This window comes from Mus musculus, chromosome 3 (genome assembly GCF_000001635.26).
Source record: "Mus musculus strain C57BL/6J chromosome 3, GRCm38.p6 C57BL/6J".
NCBI lineage: Eukaryota > Metazoa > Chordata > Mammalia > Rodentia > Muridae > Mus > Mus musculus.
The window spans coordinates 34,948,125-34,968,648 of NC_000069.6; the positions used below are offsets into that span (position 1 = coordinate 34,948,125).

At 44.4% G+C, this 20,524-nt stretch overlaps 1 long non-coding RNA gene across 1 annotated transcript; it reads left to right on the top strand.

The window, feature by feature from the left end:
• The first annotated feature begins 2,102 nt into the window (after positions 1 to 2,102).
• On the top strand, positions 2,103 to 11,407 carry Gm35255. Its single transcript, XR_389674.1, has 3 exons — positions 2,103 to 2,145; positions 2,740 to 2,838; positions 11,148 to 11,407. It is a non-coding gene; the product is annotated as a predicted gene, 35255 (long non-coding RNA).
• Positions 11,408 to 20,524: the final 9,117 nt, after the last annotated feature.

Here is a 20,524-nt window from a genome sequence, read left to right on the forward strand (position 1 = left end):
CAACTCTTTAATCAAACCAGTGCCTTTTGACACGGGAATGGGCACCATTGATATTTAGAGTTCTTATTTGAGAGATGTGGGTTGCTTGCTGCCTGTCATTGTGTTGCTTTTTTGCTGTATTTTGTCCTATTTTCTGTTTCTATAATTATAGCTTCATTTGTTTGCTTCCTACAGTCTCTTGGCTGTACTTCTTCTCTTCAGTCCAAAGCATCGCTTCCAGTATTCTCTGAAGGGCTGATTTGGTGAACACGAATTCTTTTGCCCTGTTTATATCATGAGATGCTTTCTTTCTCCTTCAGTTATGGCAGATAGTTTTGCTGGGTAAAGTACACTAGGTTGGCATTTGTGGTCCATTTAAAACTTGAAGTACATGGCTTCCGGCTCTTCTGGCTTTTAAAGCTTCCATTGAGCAATCAGCTGCTATCCTGACGGGTTTTCCTTTATCTGTGATTTGTGCTTTTTCTCTTGCTGCTTGGAGTATCTTCTATTTGTTCTGTATATTTAGTGCTTTAATAATGATGCACTGTGAGGAATTTCCTTTCTGCCCTTGGTTATTTGGTATTCTGATGCTTCTTGCATCTATATGGATATATCTTTCCTTAAAACAGGGACATTTCCTTTCATGGTTCTGTTGAAGAAATGATCTAAGCCATTGACCTAGGATTTTCCTCTTTTTAGGTCTATTATTCAAAGGTTTGGTATTTTGGAGTTTCTTGCTATTCCTATATCTTCCTTTCACAACTTTTAAAATAGTTTGTTTGAGTTCTTTTATTTATCATCAAGTTCCGACATTCTACTTTCTACTGACCCATCCTATTGGTACCTATAGCTTTTCTCTGTTCTGAAGAGTTAATTAGGGTGAGTTTTTCAATTCCACTTCCATTTCAGCCTGAGCTTTCTTCAGTATTTTTATCTTGGTACTGAATTCAGTTTTTAAATATTGAAATAGCTTTATCATTTCATTTAGTCATGTATTTGTGTTTTACTGAACATCACTGTAGATTTTACTTCTATCCTTGTTCATTTCATGGCCATGTTTGTTCATTCCTTTTTTAAAGTCCATGAAGTTCTAAGATCATGTGTATGATGATCTTTTAAGTTCTGGATCCTGGGGTTTACCTAGGTTATTCTTATTGGAGAACATTTCTTTAGGGCGTGTGTGTGTGGGGGGGGGGGTATGGGGAGGGAGAAGGAAAGGTATGATCTGGACACAGAGATATCTTTCCTATGATAGACAGGTCGCTTCTTTGTGGTCCCCTGCAGTTACTAGATCTCTTCCTACCCAGGACTGCTGCTTTGGGTATTGGAGACCCAGAGGAACTGGAGCTTCAGCTCTGCCTATGTCTTGAAAAACCCTGAAGAAGATTCATTAACTCCACCTGGAACCCACTGTGGCGGCTGTCCATTTGTCAACTAGGAAACCAGGATGGAAGACAGGGCTTTTACTAGATGTCTATGATTTATACTCTTCCTTCGGTACCCAGACCACTCCAGGTCTGACTTCCTTTAGATCCTCCCTCCCTCCCTCCCTCCCTCTCTCCCTCCCTCCCCTTTTCCCCATCATTTTTCTCTTCACTCCAGAGCCTTTGCTCTCAGTGAAGCTTGACCCTCTGTAGCCTGGGTGACTCTGCACCTCTGAAATGTTTTACAGATTCCTCCTGAAAGAAGTTGAATGCTGATAAAGGCTTTGCTCCTGGAGGAGATGGGCGGGCTCCCACCCATGGGCTCTTGCCCAGTTCCCAGGAATGCATTATTTGTCCAACCTTGAGAAAGCTGGACCAAGCCTTGGCAACATTTTCTGCCATTGCCTTTTGCTTCGGTGGAAGATGTTTCTTGTCCTACCTCACTGCCCACTCCCTGGTCTGGTTTCTCTTCTGGCTTCCTTCCCATAGCAGTGCATGTTTGCTGTGCAAGCAACAGAGCAGTGAGCCTTTCTTCCCTGACAGAGGTCCATTTGCATACCATGCAAACAGGCCAGCTGCTGCTGCCTGGCCCACAGTTAAGACAAATAACGGTCAGGTCACCCTGTTTATGCGGATCCCTCCTGGGGCCTTCTGGAGGCTGGGGAGTAGCTCCAGGGAGAAGGGGCTTTACTTGGATCTCAGCATGGAGAATGAATGCTTGTGCTAACACTGCAGTGACCCTGTGGGTGTGAGTGCAAGTTGAGTGTGTGACTGGGAGATGCCTGGCCAAGGAGAAGGCTCAGTCTTGTCATTTTCTCTCAATCACTTTATCAGCATTTAGGTTATGTGTGATAAAGTATGAGGTTTTTTGGTAAATGTAATAGAAAAGGATAGAGGACCAGGGCATTTACTACATGTCCATGATTTATAGTATTTGGAGCCCAAGCCACTCTAGGTCTGACTCCCTCCCTCCCTCCCTCCCTCCCTCCCTCCCTCCCTCCCTCCCTCCCTCCCTCCCTCCCTCCCTCTCCTTTTCCCCATCATTCTTCTCTTCACTCCAGAGCCTTTACTCTCACTGAAGCTCACTGAAGTTTTTTCTACGCCCCACCCCCAAGTCATGAATTTTATTAGTAATTCCAGCTGATACAATGAATCCGTTTGTTACATATGACCATATGTTGGGAAATGGCAATGATTTTAAAACTGATCAGAAAAATTTCCCTGGAACTTATTAATCCCATGATTAATCTCACCCCATGGTTTTCTTCTTCATCTTCTCTATTTATTAATTTCTGTATTGATTTCTCTTTTGCTTCTCTTTTCCCTGTATGCCCAGGAATGAAGCATACATACTGAACCAACTGCAGAGAGTCACCTTCTCTGGAACCATGCTTCAGTCTGTGAAAGGGGCCCATCGTTTCTCCATTGGACTCTGGTATGTGCTCTCCAGGTGATGCCCGCTTTGAATTTCTTTTTATGACTGAATCTGATATGTCTCTTTTGTAATATTTTACAATCATCGGTTAAGACATACAGTTTCTAACTATTCACGTGAAGATGTATGCATGCATATTTCCATACTATACCGTTTCTATGAACAGTCTAAAATGTATCTTTCTAGGACTATTTCCCATGTGGGTGGCATGCATCTTATGTGTTTGGGTGAGTGTATGTGTGTGGAGGCCAGAGGTCAAAGTCACTTTCTACCTTACTTTTGGAGCCAGAGTCACTCACTAAACTTGGGGCTGATGAACTGTCAAGCAAGCTGTCCAGTGAGCTTCAGAGTTCCTCTGTCTCCTCCACTCGTGCTGGGATCAGAAGCATGTCATGCAATGCTTAGCCTTTTCTTTTTAAACACAGCTACTGGGGATCTGAACTTAAGTCCCCATATTTATGTGTCAACTACTTTAAGAGAGTCATGTCCCCAGTGCTCTTTCTATACATAGTCATATATTATTTATATTCCTATATATATTATTCAATAGTCTATTATTTATGTGATATTCCTATGAGTCTTTCTATACTATACTATTTATATTTTATGTTAGTTCGTTGAGTATTTCTATTCGGCGCTACTTCTATGAATGTCTCTATACTGTTTCAGGACGCATGTGATTATATGCATAGTTAAAATTAACAAGCTTCTAGAAACCCAATCGCTAGTCATTGAGTCAGCCCAGGTGAAGAGCTGATAACAAATAGCTAACGGTCAGACTACAGCAGCTGCTAAGCCCCCAGAGACAGATTAGATTGAACTATTTTACACGTTAATGCTCTGGGCTCTTGATTTATACAAATGTCATTGCACTTGACTGATTTTGCCAGCAATTGTTTTGAATTCCAAGACTTGAAACAGAGGGGTTTCAGATGGCAAGAACTTAAATTGTGTGTCTGCATGGCATGCAGTGCCGCCACCTCGGAGTATTTAGGGTTTCCCTGTGTCGTGCTGAGCTGAGCGAAAGGCAGGACTGCAGCCCAGCTGGGCTCATGCTACTAAAGAATGTCCTCAAATGCCCCCATATCAGAGTATGTGTGCTTTTACGAGCCTCTTCTCTTCTCTGTCAGATCGGCTTCTCCTCTCTACATCTGAGCTCAACTTTGTGATGGTCTGATGCTGCCAGTCCCTGGGATTTCACATGAGCACATGCTTAGCAGCTTGATGTCCATGGGGAAGGACCAGGCTTCTGCCCATCCTCTCCATTCTTTCTCCTCCCGAGGCGTCCTCTTACCTGACTGCAACCCTGTAACTTGAGATATAACCCTCAGCATCCTCATGCCTCCTCACTTTCCTTCAGCCCGCACTGGCTCTGTCAGACAACTCTTAGTTTGAGTGCTAAGATCCAATATTCACTCTCCTCTTACCACCATCCTGTGAAGTTTCCCATCAGCTCTCCCTTATTTTTATTGCAAAGACTCTTCATACTTTGCTTTTGAGATAGGGTCTTGTACTGATGGTTGACCTCGATAGCCTTGCTGACCGGAACCCTCCAGGGATCCTCCTGCCTCTGTCTTCCCAGTGCTTTGGTTACAGGCATGCACCACCACACCCAGCTGTTGTGAACTGAACCTGGATGCTGGAGATTGCACTTAGGTCCTCTGGCTTATTCTGCAAGCATGGTACAAGTTATCTGCCTGGCCTCCTAGCCCCATCTTTCTGACCATATCTTCCTCTGCTTTACCAAGCCCCTGACAATATTCTGAATATCGGAGCTTCTCGAAGATCTGTCCCAGAACCTTGATATGGTCTTGTTTTGAAAGTGTTCTTCTCCTACGTCACTCTCTTCTAGGTCATGGAGATCCTAACTGAAATTCCCTCCCTTCTTCCTGTATCCTCCTCACTGTACATCTTTTCTCCATTGCCAGCATCTTGGAAGCTTGCTGTGGACTTTGGTTGTAATTCATTTCACTGGTTAGAAGGCACTGTTAGGGAGGTACCCTGTGCCTGGGATTGAGATTTTCATTTAACTCATAACTTCTAGAGACAAAATCATCTACCTATGTTGAAAGACTTACTTTGGAAGTTGTTTGGCTCCTAGTTTTATTAAATGTTGTTTTATAAAAGAGAGCAATTGACTTATTAGTAAGTGTTTGACTTGGAAGAGAACAGTCTTGTGCGTACCTGGGCATAATGGTGCACACCTGTGATCATTGAGGACATAGAAACCGGAGGAAAGCGTCAGTTTTGAGGCTTATATAGGCTACATGGTGAGTTCCAGGTGACCTTGTGTCAAAAGACAAACGAAATGTCTTAGACACAAAGGAGAATACAAGGTAGCCCTACGTTTGATCTATGGATTGGCAAAGAGGGTAAAGCTAACCATCCCAGTTTGGGGTAGTCTGTGATGGAAAGACCGCCTTATTAGTATATCCACGGGTCAACAGACACCAGCTGGGACACAGCAGGCATGTGAACTGTTAACTGAATGTGTCCTCCTCAAATCCCTATGTTGAAGTCTGAAGACCCAGGCTGGAGATTTGGCTCAGTTGGCACAGTGCTTGCACAGCATAGCTAAAGCCCTGGGTTCCACTGCATCTCCATCACTGCATGTATCAGGCATGGTGGCACCCACTTATAATCTAACACCCTCGGGAGTTAGAGGCAGGAGAACAAGAAGTTTAAGGTCATATTCGGCTGGAGATACCCCAAACTCAAAAGTCTCAAAAGAAGGAAATGAGGAGGATGATGAAGAGACGAAGAAAAAGAGGAACCAGAACTACACAAGGAGACAGAACTAGAGGTGTAGCCTTTAGGAGATGTCGAGTCCATCAGGTGGAACTCTCAGGAGTGAGACTAGTGCCTATATCCAAGAGACCTAGAAGGCAAGGCTCAGCATGTCCACTATGTGAGAATGCACTGGGGGGGGGTATCCTCTCTGAACTAGGATGCTGTCATTGATACCCAAGTTTCCCATGACATGTCCTAGGGCTTAGGCACTCAGACCTCTATAATGAAGGCTGAACACTGCCCAGCTCTAGGAGGTGCCATTCCCACAATGTTCTGGTCCACAGTACCTCATAGAGTTGTACAATGTGCCTTGTCCTCATTATCTAAAAGTCTATACTCTTGAATTTCCTGGCAACTCGGAGATATAAGAAAATCTAGGAAGGTTTCCTGAGGTACACTCAAACAATGGTATCTGCTTTTATGGGTAATTAGCAAAGTTACTACTTATGAGAAAGAGTCTTGGTTATACAAGAAAGCTTCTTTTAGGATAGATTTAAATTCCATGATTATTATAAAAATGGGCTTTGAGTTGTTGACCAGGGCTGTCCAAGAGACTCCCAAAACATACAGTCTGTTGTGGTCCCTGGCTATCCCCCAAAGGTGAAAATAAGTCCCCACTGATGAAGTTACCTCCAGAACCAGGGCCCAGAGACCACAGAGCTGGAACTGAGGTCTATGTCCGCTCCTGGGGACTCGCTTTCAGGGTACCAGAAGGTGCCATGCAAGCTTTTAAAGGAGGGAGACAATCAATGGGCCTACCCAGCTCTGATGCCTATGAACCACATCAACAACCAGCCTGTTATGATAATCCTATGGGGGAAGTGGTGACAGTGGTCCAGGCTCTGACTGGACTTAAAGTCTGCTCGACAAGATGGTGTATACTGGAAATCTAGCTAACTACTCAGTGCTAGTGAAGTCATGGATAGTGGAGGAGAATCTATGGCTATTAATTTACTAAACCAGCACAATCCCTGTCAACACTCTATAAACATTTGTCCTTAGACCCACTGATGGGTGTAGTCTTTACCCATCCTCATCAAGGAAAAGTCTCTTTGCAACAGTGACCATTACAGAAAACCACAACCAATGAAAAGCAGAGTTATAGAACCCAGTCTCGATGCTACATCTACACAACACTACCACAGTGAAGGCTCAGGCAACACTGTAGAAGAGGGGAGCAGAAAGCTTGTAAGAGCCAGAGGACCAGGGAGTTTTCTGTGAGGTTGTATCTGCTGGCAATATCAGAAGCTCCACTAATAAAGTCTCACCAACATGACTGCTCAAACAGGAGCTGAACAAGGAGGATGGCAATGAGCATAACAAACAAACCCTATAGAGAGAGCCATGAGCAACTGAGGAAAGCCAAAGACAGGAGAGGTGCTTCCTTGGAGAAGAGCACAGAAATTGGCTGTCCAGTGCCAAACGGTCAGCCCTGAAAACATACATACAAGTAACATTGTATGGACTCAACATATGCTGTTTAGAAATACACCAACAGGTGGCATTTAGAAATACATATGTTTATACAAATATATATGTGCATTCAATAACATTTAGTTTAAAAGTAGAGGACAAAAATTTTAATAAGAACGGGGAGGGATGTATGGGAGGATTTGGATGGAGGAAAGGGTAGGGAGAAATGTCATTAAATTATAATCTCAAAAAGAAACAAAAACACACAAAAAAGAATCTGGACAAAAGCAAATATATTGGCACCAATCTTACCTTCAAGATGTTCAGAGTGCAGGGGAAATGAGGTTGAAGTTTAAGAACTGATGAAGCCCCTGGTGTATACATACCATGCTTTCTTCTCCACTTGCCAACCGGGGCATGTGTGTATGTGTTTTATGCTGTGAATGTGTAAGTCTCTCTTTGACATGTTGACTCTGTGTCCTTTGGCTATCTCAGGCATGGGACAGGCCACTCACAGGATAATCTGGGTAAGTTTCTGATGGAGCCTGTGAGCTGCTTTCCATTCAGGAGCAGTTCATTTACAGTTCAACAGTCTTTGTGGGAAATCCCTTTCCTACATAACCTTGCCAACCGTTGCTTTCATCAGTTTTATAGTTCCCACTATAAAACAGATAGATAATATCTCATTGTAGTTTTGATTTGCGATTCCTCAATGGCTAAGGATTGAATACTCTTTCCCATAATTTTATTGATCATTTTTTGAAATGGGCCAGATAAAGAAAGACAAGTAGCATGCATCTTCTCTTTTCTGTGGAGCCTATAAAAACAGCACCTGGAGTGTAGAGTTGTGACTCCTTAGAGCTTGTAAAGGGCTCTGGTGGGTAGTGAAAGACACGGATTTAATTAGGGCATGTTACATGTATGGTTGAAATTTCACACCGAGCCCCATTAACATGTTCAGTGAACACATGTTAATAAAAATAAGACAAGCATGTCTTTAAAAACAGCTAAGCACCCTGTTGATTAAATCACAGCCTGCGCCTGCTACAGCCTTTTCCTTCTCGTGGTATGTTGTGTAGTCTGGGTTTTGTTTATTCAAGCACATGCAATTCATGAATGTAAAGTGAGAAGGGATGAGAGGAACTCATTAATTCCTTGGTTCATTCAAGTAACCATGAAATAGGAAAGAAAAGCACACGAGGTGAGAGAATGAGCTGGCAGTACAGTGGGGAAAGAAGGCTTCTGAGTAACAGATTAAAATTCATGGAAAAACCCCAACCAGTGGGAAATGAAGACCTGCCCACAGTCTGTGCAAGCATCATAGGAACCAGTGGGCCCCTTGCAGAGAGAGCCACTGCCGGAGGGTCTGGGAGGTTCCATCAATGGGGCTTGATGATGGCATTTGGGAAAACATGAACAAATGGTGTATTAGGTCAAAGCCATGACAGGAGCAGAAGTGTAGGTTTGGAGACAGCCCAGTGGTTCTGTTAATGGAACTGAGCAGGAGAGGTACCTGGGGCCATTCAGTGATCATGGCCAAAGGCATGAGGCTCTGTTCATCATGCCAGAAGGGACCCAGGTCCTTCTAGAAGATAGATCTTGCAGTCACAGCTGGCTTATGAAGCCTCTCAGAGGGCAATGCCACCCACCTACTTAAGTCATTGGAAGTTAAGATTGAAAGAGTTGCCAGGCCAAGCTCTGTTACTCAGCTGCACAGCTTTCCAAACGTTTCCGGTGTGCTGACAGCCCCTGTTATCCGGGATAGAAATGCCTTTTATACCTAGCCTGTAGTGGTGGAATATTTGCTACAAAAGTATATTTGCTATGATGATTAATCTCAATTGTCAGCTTGGTGGGTGATAGAATCTTATGAGCATTTGTCTTCATGCATATAAATTCGTATAGGACGGGAACACTGGGCTCTGAGCACACCTGTGATCATCTTAACTACACTAATCAAGGCAGGAGGACACCACTCACAGTGGGGAGAAACATCCCCTGGGTTGTATAAAGACAAGACAGCAAGCCAAGTACTAGCCTTCATCGGTGTCTGCTTCCTAACTGTAGATGCAGGATGACCAGCTGCTCAAGCACCTGTCACCTCCCTTCCACGATGGGGAGTAACTTAGAACCATGAACCAGAACAAACTCCTTCTCCCTTAACGGTTTTTATCTTAGGGAAAGTAATTAAGCTACCTGCCTTTCAGAAAAAGTTTGTTTCTAAAAATTTTTGTTTGTTTCTTTGTTCTTGGTCTCCCCTATGCCTTCAGGGAGTGAAGTCATTGGTCTCATGGCACTGGCAAATTTATGTTGACTTTACTGGTGTGCTGAGGGTTGCTACCTTGGATTGTTTATCTTTATAATTGGCTCGTGATGGTGAACAAGGCCTGAGGGGAAGGTGGTTAGGATGACTTCAGATGGAAGAGACACTGTCTTCAGCTGAGTGAGCACCACCTCTGGAGAACTGAATGGAAAGTGATCTGGCGATACACATAGCTTTTCTCATTGCTGTGACCAAATACCAAGCAACAAAACAAACAAACAAACAAACAAACAAACAAAAAACAGCCTACGAAGAAAGCACATGGTTTGAGAGGATTCAGTCCATGATGGTGGGGAAGGTATGGCTGTAGAACACACAAGAAACCAAGAGGGATGGATTATGATGCTTGGCTTGATTTCTTCCTTTTATTCCGTCTTGGTCTCCACCCACATTCAAAGGAGGTCTCTCTGGAAACAGCCGTACTGACACACCCAGAGGCACATCTCCAGGGAATTCTAGATCAGTCAAGTTGACAGTAGAGGTCAACCATTACAGAGGCTTTGGGTTGTTTGGTCATCAGGCAAAAGACATTCGGGAGTGTTGAATGCCATCCTAGTCTCTGATGGGAAGATGCCCAGTTTATGACTGCAAACCCACTGGCCTCATTTTACCTCACCTCCTCCATTCTTCCTTTATGACGTCAGAGATGTGGTTTACTTCATAGACCTAACAAGAACAAAACTGAGATAAGTGGTATAAAATGACTAGCACCCTAAATGAACAGAATTAATAATTCTTACAACCCATAGACTAGATACCTTGAATATATCATCTCAGATCCTTAAAGTATCTATTGAGGCTGCTGTCTCTAATCTTTACAGGAAACAGGCATACATGTCAGGAACTTTCCCAAGTGCCTGAGTCGGCTCAGTGCCCAGACCTCTCCTGCCTGGCTTTGCAAATCTTTACATGTTCATATTTACAGGTTTCACTCTGATTAGTTATTCATTGGAAATGGACCATAGATTAGAATAATGATGATGACCATGATCCTCGTGCTCGGTGTGTGAAAACTTCTTAATTGTGGTCAGAGATGCCAGTTCTGGGTACCGTATGGAGTTTGGGAGCAAAGAGGGGCTCACCAACACAGCTGAGCAAAAACCCAAACGTCAGTGATGACGTCCGTCATTACATGACTTAGAAGCTGAATAGACCACTGGAAAGCAGCAAGGAACGTCCAGAGTCACATTTCTGAGACATGGTAGGAGCATTCCTGTCACAGAGGCTTTTCAAACACTTTCTGTGTTGCACCTGCTTGATCCAACAAGAAGGGATATTCACCAAGAAGTCACACCCACGAGCATGTATAAACATTTAACTGCAAAATTACTTTCCTGAAAATCACCACAGAAATGTAACTGAAAGAACTCCCTCTTCTTTTGGTATCTTCTTGGTGACGCTCTACAAATAAGGGACATTTTTCTTATTAATTTCCCCAAAGAGTAAGTCTTGGTGGCTCATTGAAACATATCTTTTTAGCAAGATTAATTTTAAAGTTTGACATTATGAGTATCAAATTAAGCTGTCAGCCTAGGAAGTGATACAGAGAAAGATCTGTGCCGAGCACCAGGGGCGAGGAGGCATGTTTGAGTGACTCTTTTCTCATTATGTCATTCCCAGCTTGTGAGTAGAGAGACACTTGTCCCAGCCTCACCATCAACCACCATATCATTGCTGCCTCAAACTGTTACTAGAGCCGCGGACACAGGGTATTATGTCTGTCGACAGCTCCAATTAGCTGGCGTGTCTGACTAGTGACAGCGCCATCCACTTTTGTTTACAGCGACGGTGGGAGCTGTATCTCGTCTCCCACCTCCAGCGGCAGACAGATGGATGGAGCTGTGTAATCATCGAGGGAAGCATGCGATCTTCTCCCTTCACAAACCGCCACGAGGAGCAGAACCAACGGCCTTTTGTCTGTGCTTAGAAGTGACTGTCAAGTTCACAGGCTGAATATGGATGAAGCGCCTCACATGTATGTATGAGCGGAGCGCTCTAGACTGCAGGGTGTTGACATCATACAGATGCTTTCCCAAGACAAGGTGACGCTTCATTTGTATCAAAGTGGCATTGTTTGTAAGTCTTCTACTGAAAAATGTCAATGTATCAACCAGTCAACTTTATGATTATTTCTATAATGGGAGGGAAAACTGTTTAATTAACATTTTATAACATCTTATATTACCTTTTACTCCCATACATGATAGAATCTTTTGCTTTGGATTCCCTACATTTATTTTTCTCCACTAATTCTGTCTCCTGCTCACTAGAGACCTGGGGAAGACAAAGTCCACCATGTTGACAGTGGAGAGAGCTTTGTAGTTCCGAGCATGTGCCACACATTCCCTTTTCAGTCCATGGACATATAATGCAGGAGCTTTGGAGACAGCTCAGTCCATGGGTGCTTAGCTTAAAAGAAGTTTTCATGGCTTGCTCTTATACCATGGGTATTCTTATACCACCCAGGATCACCAGCTCAGGGCTGGCCCTACCCATGTAGGGCTGAACACTTCCACATCATCAATCAAGAAAATACCCCACAGGCTTGCCCAAGGCCAAGCTGATGGCGGCATCTTCTCAACTGAGGTTCCCTCTTCCCAAGCACCTGAGTCCAATCCTTAGCGCTCATGTGTGCAATAATTGCCTGTAGACTCTGTGCTGGGGAGGCAGAGACACGAGCATCCTATGGCTTTTTGGTCAGCCAGGCTAGCTGGATTGTTGAGTTCAAGTTTCATTGAGAGACCTTGTTACACACACACACACACACACACACACACACACACACACACACAGAGAGAGAGAGAGAGAGAGAGAGAGAGAGAGACAGAGAGAGACAGAGAGAGACAGAGAGAGACAGAGACAGAGAAAGACAGAGAGACAGAGAGACAGAGAGACAGACAGAGACAGAGAGAAACAGAGACAGAGAGACAGAAAGAGAGTAATTGAGGAGTACACTTGATGTCAACCAACCTCTGGCTTCCATGTGCACACAAGCACACACACACACACACACACACACACACACACACACACACAATCATGTGTGTACTCAGTGATATTCTAGAATCATCCTATTAAAGGCATGAGTCATTGTTAAGTCTTGTTTACTAGTCTTACGGTGATGCGATGAAACCCCATCAATATATGACTGAGTTCAACAATTCACTTTCTTCTGTGTTGGCATGGGTCAGTTCTAGAATCTATTTCTTGCTCTTAGGAAGACTCTCGCAGGACTTTTAGGACACACACCCACAGCCTGATTCTCTTCCTTTCCAACACCTGTGGCAGTGGGTGGGCATTCTACACCAGGGCCTGTGACATCTCTGGCACCCAGGGCATGGCATGCAGATGGGGCCTCTGAAATTAAGAAAATGCCCACATCAGGTTGGCCTGGGAACAAGCCCATGGGGGCATTTTCTTGACTGATGATTGATGTGGGAGGGCCCAGCTCACTGTGAGGGCTGCAGCCTCTGAGCTGGTGGTTCTGGATGCTATCTGTCGTCTGTCTATCTATCTATCTATCTATCTATCTATCTATCTATCTATCTATCTGTGTGTGTATATATATGTAAGTATATATACTTACATATATATATGTATATATATATATATATATATATATATATATATATATATATATATATACTGAGCAAGTCGTAGGAGCACAGTGTTTATCACAGTACTAAAAGGCACATGAGGATAGGGTCCAGGAGAGATGTGTTGACTAATGCGAATGGCTAATACTGGAACCTTAGAGTTCTTTGGTTTCCTAAGGCTAGAACCTCTCATGAAGAAAGACTTCCTTTTATCTCCTTTTCCCTCTCAGTTTAGCTAAGATCTAGATATTGTAGGTAGGTGGCCATACTGGCTGTGGCAGCTGGGCTAGTTGGATGATTTGGACAAGGGAAACATGTCCTAGAGGTTACTAGGTAAACAGAGCATCTTTGTGTACCCTGAGGGAGAAGTCCCAGAAAAGCACGGTTGAGACAGCGGACTTTGAAAAGTGGACCCCGAGAGCCAGAAACAGACAGATAAGGTTTAAGAGAGATTCCATCCCTGAACCCCTCACCTTTGTTTTTACACAAGCATGGTGAGGACTTAAACATGGATCTTGACCATTTGTCATGCCCCAGACAAAAGGATGGGTCACACCCTGAAGCCTGTCTTGATGTTGTTCACATTGTAAGCGGATAGGTGTCATAAAGGAGAAATGATTGTGGATCTGGAAGTCTGGATTTGTTTTGATGGCATAGCCTACCCTGTCCTGTCTGATATAGGCACCTTGACATTAAAGCAGACTATTTATATAGTAGGTAGTTGAACAGAAAGCATACCTCCGTCTTACCACTTCATACTCAATAAGCTGTCCTCCAACCCCCACCTGGCCAATTTCCAAAAGGGAGCTTGAAGCCATGTTCTAAACAAGTATTTGTAATCTGAATGTCTGAGTTGGAATGAGTGACAGCCCTCTGAGGGCAGAGGCCACACTTCTAGAACCTGTCCTCCAACTGCAGACTCAGAAAACAGAGTTGGAGAAGGCTTGGTGGGGCTGCCGACACACCACATTAGGAAGTGCTTCCACCCATGCTGGAGCCTGCCATTCCATTTTCCTGCAGGTTCCCAACACTGAGCCCCTTTCTCCATGTTCACCTGTACTTTTCGAAGCCTCCCAGAGATCACACAGCCAGTGCCCATGCAGAGCAGTGCTCTTTTCCCAAGGGAGGTCTGACCTGCTCCATCTCCCAGACCTTGTTTCTGTTGACTTTCCCTACAGAAACTTGCTCTCCTGTTTTATGCCTCTTTATCCACTGTCATGAGACATTCACTTAAGATTTTCTGTTTACTTGCTCCTAACTAAATTTAATTGACATGTTTTTAAGACAGACGCTCACTATGCAGCCTTGGCTTGTCTTAACCTTGGAATACTCCTGCCTCGGCTGAATGCTGGGATTAAAGGCCTGTGCAGCCATGCCTGGCCAGACTTCCAGTGTATTGATTTTCACTGAGCACTTCACAAGCAAGTTTTCCCCCTAAGGCATAGGAAAAACAGGGAGATAGGCATTTCTCCCGTTATGTGGATGGGTGAGGCGAATATAGTCCAAAGAGGTCACATGAGTGGGACATTTTGCACTGAGGGAGTGGCGGGAGTTTTCTTGTACCTCTGCCCTGCTGTACATCCCTGCAGATTGGATCTGTCACAGTGCACAGGAGTTCATTTCCCTCGGCAAGGAGTGATAGGTTTGGAGGTGATGCAGGCCCCCTAACCCCCGGGTGATTGACAGAGCCTTTCAGAGGGTGAGGTAGCTGTAGGGAGAAAGGCTGAGTACAGCTCGAATCACTTACTGGGTTTTCAGAATGTTCTTTCCCTCCCCCTCCCCCAAATCAAAGAGATGATTGCTGAGAATTGGCATCACTCCACGTGGACAGCGACTTTAAAAGGAACGTACCTCAAAGGAGATAGGGAACTCTGAAAAATGACATTCTGATCATGTATTCATGAATAATCTCCATGTGAATAAAGGTGGCTACATCTGAGGCTGCTTTGGTGACTGCCGAGGGCCCTCTGGTAAGCTACGGTTCAAAGGACTCATGGGTGCATGGGAAGCAGGAAGGCATAATGATGGATGCCACCTTGAGCCCTGAGGGCTAGGGACCAGATTCCACAGGCTGCACAGCCATGTGGAACATGGTCTGGACCATTTCTTGCTTATGAGGGCTATAGATTATCCCTCTCAATCTCATGTTCCCACCAACAGCCTAACAAATACTAAACACCACCCCCAAAGAGGAGTCGATTCAAAGTCTGTTCAGATGAGAGCAGCTCACGGAAACCAGAAAGGGAGTAGTGGAGGCAAAGGCAGACATATTATCAAATGTGTTCTGGGTCTCAGAAATAGAGGCCATGAGGAGTCTGGCTCCGGCCAGTGAGAGGGAGTCTGTCTCTGAATGATGTGAGGACCCTGACTCCACCTGACAGGAGAAACAGCTGCTTGCTTGGGGAACTTTTTGTTCTCTCCCCAGAATCCCTTTTTGTTTGCTCTGAGTTGATTTAATAATGATAATCATTTTGCAGCCAAAAGGGTACACATATTGTGAAAAAGACACAGCTACAGAGAAGAAGAGGGAGAGTGTCAAGGCTGCCGAGCAAGAGGTTATCAATGCTCAGGGGAGCCTTATCTCAGGATGCCAGTGCCCCTAATGACACCTTAAGGGACCAATTTCCATGCTTGTTGGGCCTCAGAGAATAAGATGATAACCTGGGTGCTGGAAAGCAAACACCTCCAGTTTTCAGCAAAGGCGAAAGGGTACTCATCTGTCTAGAGGACATAGTGTTGGCTTCTACAGAGGGGACAGAGTAGAACTTGGCTCCATTTCATTTTGTGTATGTGTCCTTTTAGGTACATGTATTACGTGTGTGCATGCATGTGGTTCTAGGTACATGTGTGAGTATGTGCATGTGTGTCTTCTCCTGGGTATGTCTATGCACATGTTTATCCTTGTGGAGTTTTTTAGGTACATGTATGCATACGTGTATGCATATGCCTCATCTATGTACATGTATATTTCTGTGCCTGTAGTTCTATGTACCTACATGTGTATGTGTGTGTGTACTCGTGTGAAGGCCAGTGAGGTGAGGAACAGCAGACGTCTTTTCCGATGACTCTCTTGCTTATGTTCTGAGATCAGATCTCTCACTGAATCTGGGGATCACCAATTGGCTGGCCAACTGAGCTCAGAGATCTGCTTGCCTCCTCGCTGGTCCTGGTTGTAGACATGTAGAAGCATGCCAGCTCTATATGTGAGCTCCAGGATTTGAACTCAGGTTCCCATGCTTGCACAATGTGTGCTTTGCAGACACAGCCATCTCCACAGTTCCCCAGAGTAGTACTTTAAATGGGAGCGTCTGTGCGTGCACTGTGAGGAAAACTGGATGCTGAAAGTCAGTACTTCTTTGAGAGCAGGCGCATGTGCCCAGCTCACTCACAGCAGAACTGGATCAGTAAGAGTCCAAAAGATGTCCTCATCCCCATCTCCATGAAACTCTGTGTTTGACTACATTACAAAGAGGAATTAAATACTGTAAGCTGCCAAGTTGGAGTCAGATTGTTTATCATGGAGGATCTGCATGGGTCCAGTGAAATCAGAAGCCTCCATAGGTGACAGACGAAGCAGACCAGTAAGCCTCTGGCTTGAAGATGCCAAGAGCCAGAGCCAGGGATGGGAGGCAGTCTGAGGAGCTGGGAAAGCAAAGGAGATTCTTATCAAGGCCTCCAGGGATTCCTAAGTCCTGCTCAGATGTGATTTTATTCCAGGGAGACCCATGTAGACCTTTAACCTCTGACTCAAGAAGCTGTAAGACAGTGAATTTGTGGTGATTCGTTGTAGCAACAATGGGAACGGAAGCCAGGAGGCAAGGGAGTACCTTGACACCACAGGCTTTGGGGATGTTAGAGACCCACAGGGCAAGTGATGGGAAGCTTTGTTTAGATGGATTGTCAGCTTTGTGGTGCTCCTCCCGTGTCAGTCTGACAAAGTCGTCCCATGTCCCAAACTACATGACAGTTTTTCTTTTTTACTAATTAAAATTCATTACTGTGTTCTCATGATACAGGCCATTTTACTTTCCCAAGACAAGCCACAATGGTAGTACCTTCCTCTCCTCTACTCACTTCTTCCAGACCTCATAACAGGGTTTAAGGTTGATTTGTGCGTTACACTGGGTGAAGGCAGGTCCTGACTGCTGACCAAGCGTAGATCTCCCATGACTATGGATGTGTTTTAGAGAACCGGCCTTTGATTCAGTAGCATGGGAGGAGAAGAACTGCCTTTTCACCAGGATGAGCAGATTGTCCACTGGAGGCCGGACAGAATAGAAAGGTGGAGGAAAGGCAAAGTCATTGGCTTTGTGAGTGGGGGTAATCAGTGTTTGTACTCTGCCTTAAGACTCTGGCACTCTTGGCTCTCAGGTGTCTACACTCTGGGACTCTCTCCAGCAGCACTGTCTGCCCTCTACACCCGCAGCTCTATGGCCTTCAGACTCTGTTAGGACCAATACCACTGGCCCCACTGCCTCTTGTCTTTGGACTCAGACTGAATTGTACCACTGAGTTTTGTAGTTCTGTTGTTCTCAGGTGGCCAATTGTGAGGCTGTCTACAAGCACAAGAACCAGTTTCTAGGACTGGTCTAATATTGTTAGCATTATTTTTCTGACCAAGTCTTTCTATGTTAGCCTGGCTAGGGGTTCCAGCTCCCACTGTTCCTGTTTCAGCCTGCTAAGTAGCTGAGACTACATGTGTGAGATTACATCCCACTGCAGGATTCTATTGGTTTGTTTCTTTGGAATCCTAACACAGACATAAACTTGCCATTTAGAATGCTACTTTAGCTTCTTCACGGTACTTGCTGGGGTCTAGGGAGATCCAGATGAAGCTTAGCTGGGGCTGTGGTTTCCCAGATCAAAGGTTTCAGAGCTGGACCAAGGTTCCAGTGAAGACACATCATGGGAAGCACCTATTCCCTAGGCTTGCATGGTTGCCAGCTGCATATCCTTGCTTCCAGGCTGCAGGCTCCAGACCCCCAGCTTCTGACTTTTGGCCCAAGGCCACACAGTACTTTTCCATCTATCTAAAATCTCCCACCTTGGCAGTTTGCCTCTTCACAAATACCAAGCAAATGAGTTGTATATGTGTAATTACACCCAACCCCTTACCTCTGCTGTGTTCTGATGGCCAGAAGCATGCCATAGGTCATGCCAACACACAGGCAGAGACACCCACACGCAATTCATCATCCCGTTGTAATTTTATTAGTGAGTACTTACAGAGGAAACTCACCCATGCGTAGAGCTGTTGTGTGACTATGAGTACAAGTAGGAAAATGAATGAAGGGTCACATTTAGAGGGAATCTAGAGGGAATCCTCATCTTTTCTTATGTAAAGAGGAATGGCAGGTACAGAGTTGGTCTCTATCCCTGGTATTTCTTTAAGACCCAATTGCCTGCCTGCAAGAGTATTAGCTGATGCTGTCCCTTTAAGACAGGACCGTCTGCCCGGCCTGCCCTGTCAGCCTCATTTCATGCCTCTTGTCTTTCTTCAGGACATTGTTCTGCACCTCAAGCTCACTAAGCTTTTTTGTATTATCCCAGCTGCATGGAAACTGCCTCAAATGCATCCCCAGCCGGGCCTCTTCCCAGCTCTCAGGCCTCTCTCATCCTTGCGTAGACTGACCTATCACAGGCTTTTCTGTGTCTTAGGTCCCCCAGAGATCTTACTCAAATGGGCCGTTTTCCAGTCTGAGTCAGTAGATCTGAGGTGGAACCTGGGAAGGTGTATTTCTAACAGTCTTCCGGGACTGCACTCTGAGAGGGGCTGGTCTATCACATGATCTTTTTATGTCCTCTGTGCCTGTGACAGCTATTCTTGGTAGTCAGATTGACCACATCTTGAATTAACTAAAAAACCCAAGTGGTTGTTGGGTGCATGAATGAGAGATTTTTCTTAATTCAGTCATTTGATGTGGGAAGATCAGCATTTAATCCGGATCTTTTGAGGTGGGAAGATCCACCTTTAATCTGGGCCACAGCTTTTGCTGGCAGCCAACATGAAGGGCACAGAAGAAGGAAGCTTTTAGTCTTTGCCTGCTTGCCGTCACGCTTGACACATTGGTATTGGAACCTACTGCTTTGGGATTCTAACACATACTCAAGATCAAATGTGACATCCAGACCCATGGACTAACAATTATTGGATTCAGCCATCATTGGACTAGCTGAACGAGAGCCTGCAAGCCTCTCTTTCTTCTTCTCTCTCCTTCCTCCTCTCCCCCCCTTTCTCTCCCCCTTCCTCTCCCCCCATTCTGTCAGTCTTGTTCCTCTAGAGGACCCTGACTAATATGTACCTCACTCCCCTTGTCAATGGATTTCTATGATTTGCTTATTTCCTTATTTATTACTCATTATGATGCATAACTTGGCACAGCAGTGCCTGGCATGGGCATTTGGTTTGTTGGTTGGGTCAGCAAATGAATGGGTAGGAATTATGGATGGAGATTCTACTGGGGTCCATGTTATCTTTTGGAGCTAAATCAGAGAATCCAGTTTCATATGTGATTTCATAAAACAATATTAAAGATTTTCCATAAAATGTATACATTAAGCTCTACATTACAGTAACTAGGAATAACATCTACAGATACATGAACATAACACTAGGTTGTTGGGCTACTCATCTGAGGGCAAGTATAACATTAAACACTAGTTAGTTTGCTAAGTTACATGTAGTGAGACTATTTCAAGGATATCTTAAGCTTAATGCATTTTAAGAAGAATAGGCTATAATTTGGTCTGAAAAAAAAGTATTTTTCTCTTTATTTGCACTCTTTCTCTTTCCTTGTCTTCCACGGATTACATTCTTGCCGGACGTGTAGATTGGCTGCACAGCTAGCCTTATACCCACAGGGTATCTCTATCAGTTCCCTTCATTCTTTTATAACTGAAACTTCTGCTAACTCATCACCAATTACTCATGACACCTGTGGCTACCACACACAGAAGGGAAATCTTTCTAAATGAGCAGCCTGTTAATGAGAGAGAGAGAAAGAGAGAGAGAGACTCTGCTAAGCATATGACATCTGCCTTCCAAAGCGAAGCATGAATAACACACATTTATTCCTTAAATCTCTTAAATTTGCTTTCACAGTAGGAAGTAAAGGGCTGTTACTTAAGCTGTGCATATCTACCAACACATAAAGTGGCATTTAGCTCTTTCATTTCTGTCCCAGAAATTCGGGTATCAGTTTACTTTGATAGTCCCAGAGCTTGGCTCAATCTTATGCTGAAGAGTTCCTGTTATCAGACAAAATGCAAACATTTATTCTTCAACCAAATTAATTTCATCGTGAAGCCACTGCTTATAGCCTGCCTCATCTCAGGATGTATAGCCTTGGACTGGCTAAATTCTAAATGAAGTAGATCATAGGCGTTACAGTTCGAAATAACTCCTCTGCCGGTCGTTACTCTTAAGTCCCCTCTTTTCAGTGATAAGAATATTGACATATTGATAAGTAAAGCTATTCTCTCAAGGTCATGTGAGAAGACAGTGTCAGAAGTCAGCCCATGAGCCCTGCATTCTGCATCCAGGCACACCTCCTCCCTTAGTTCC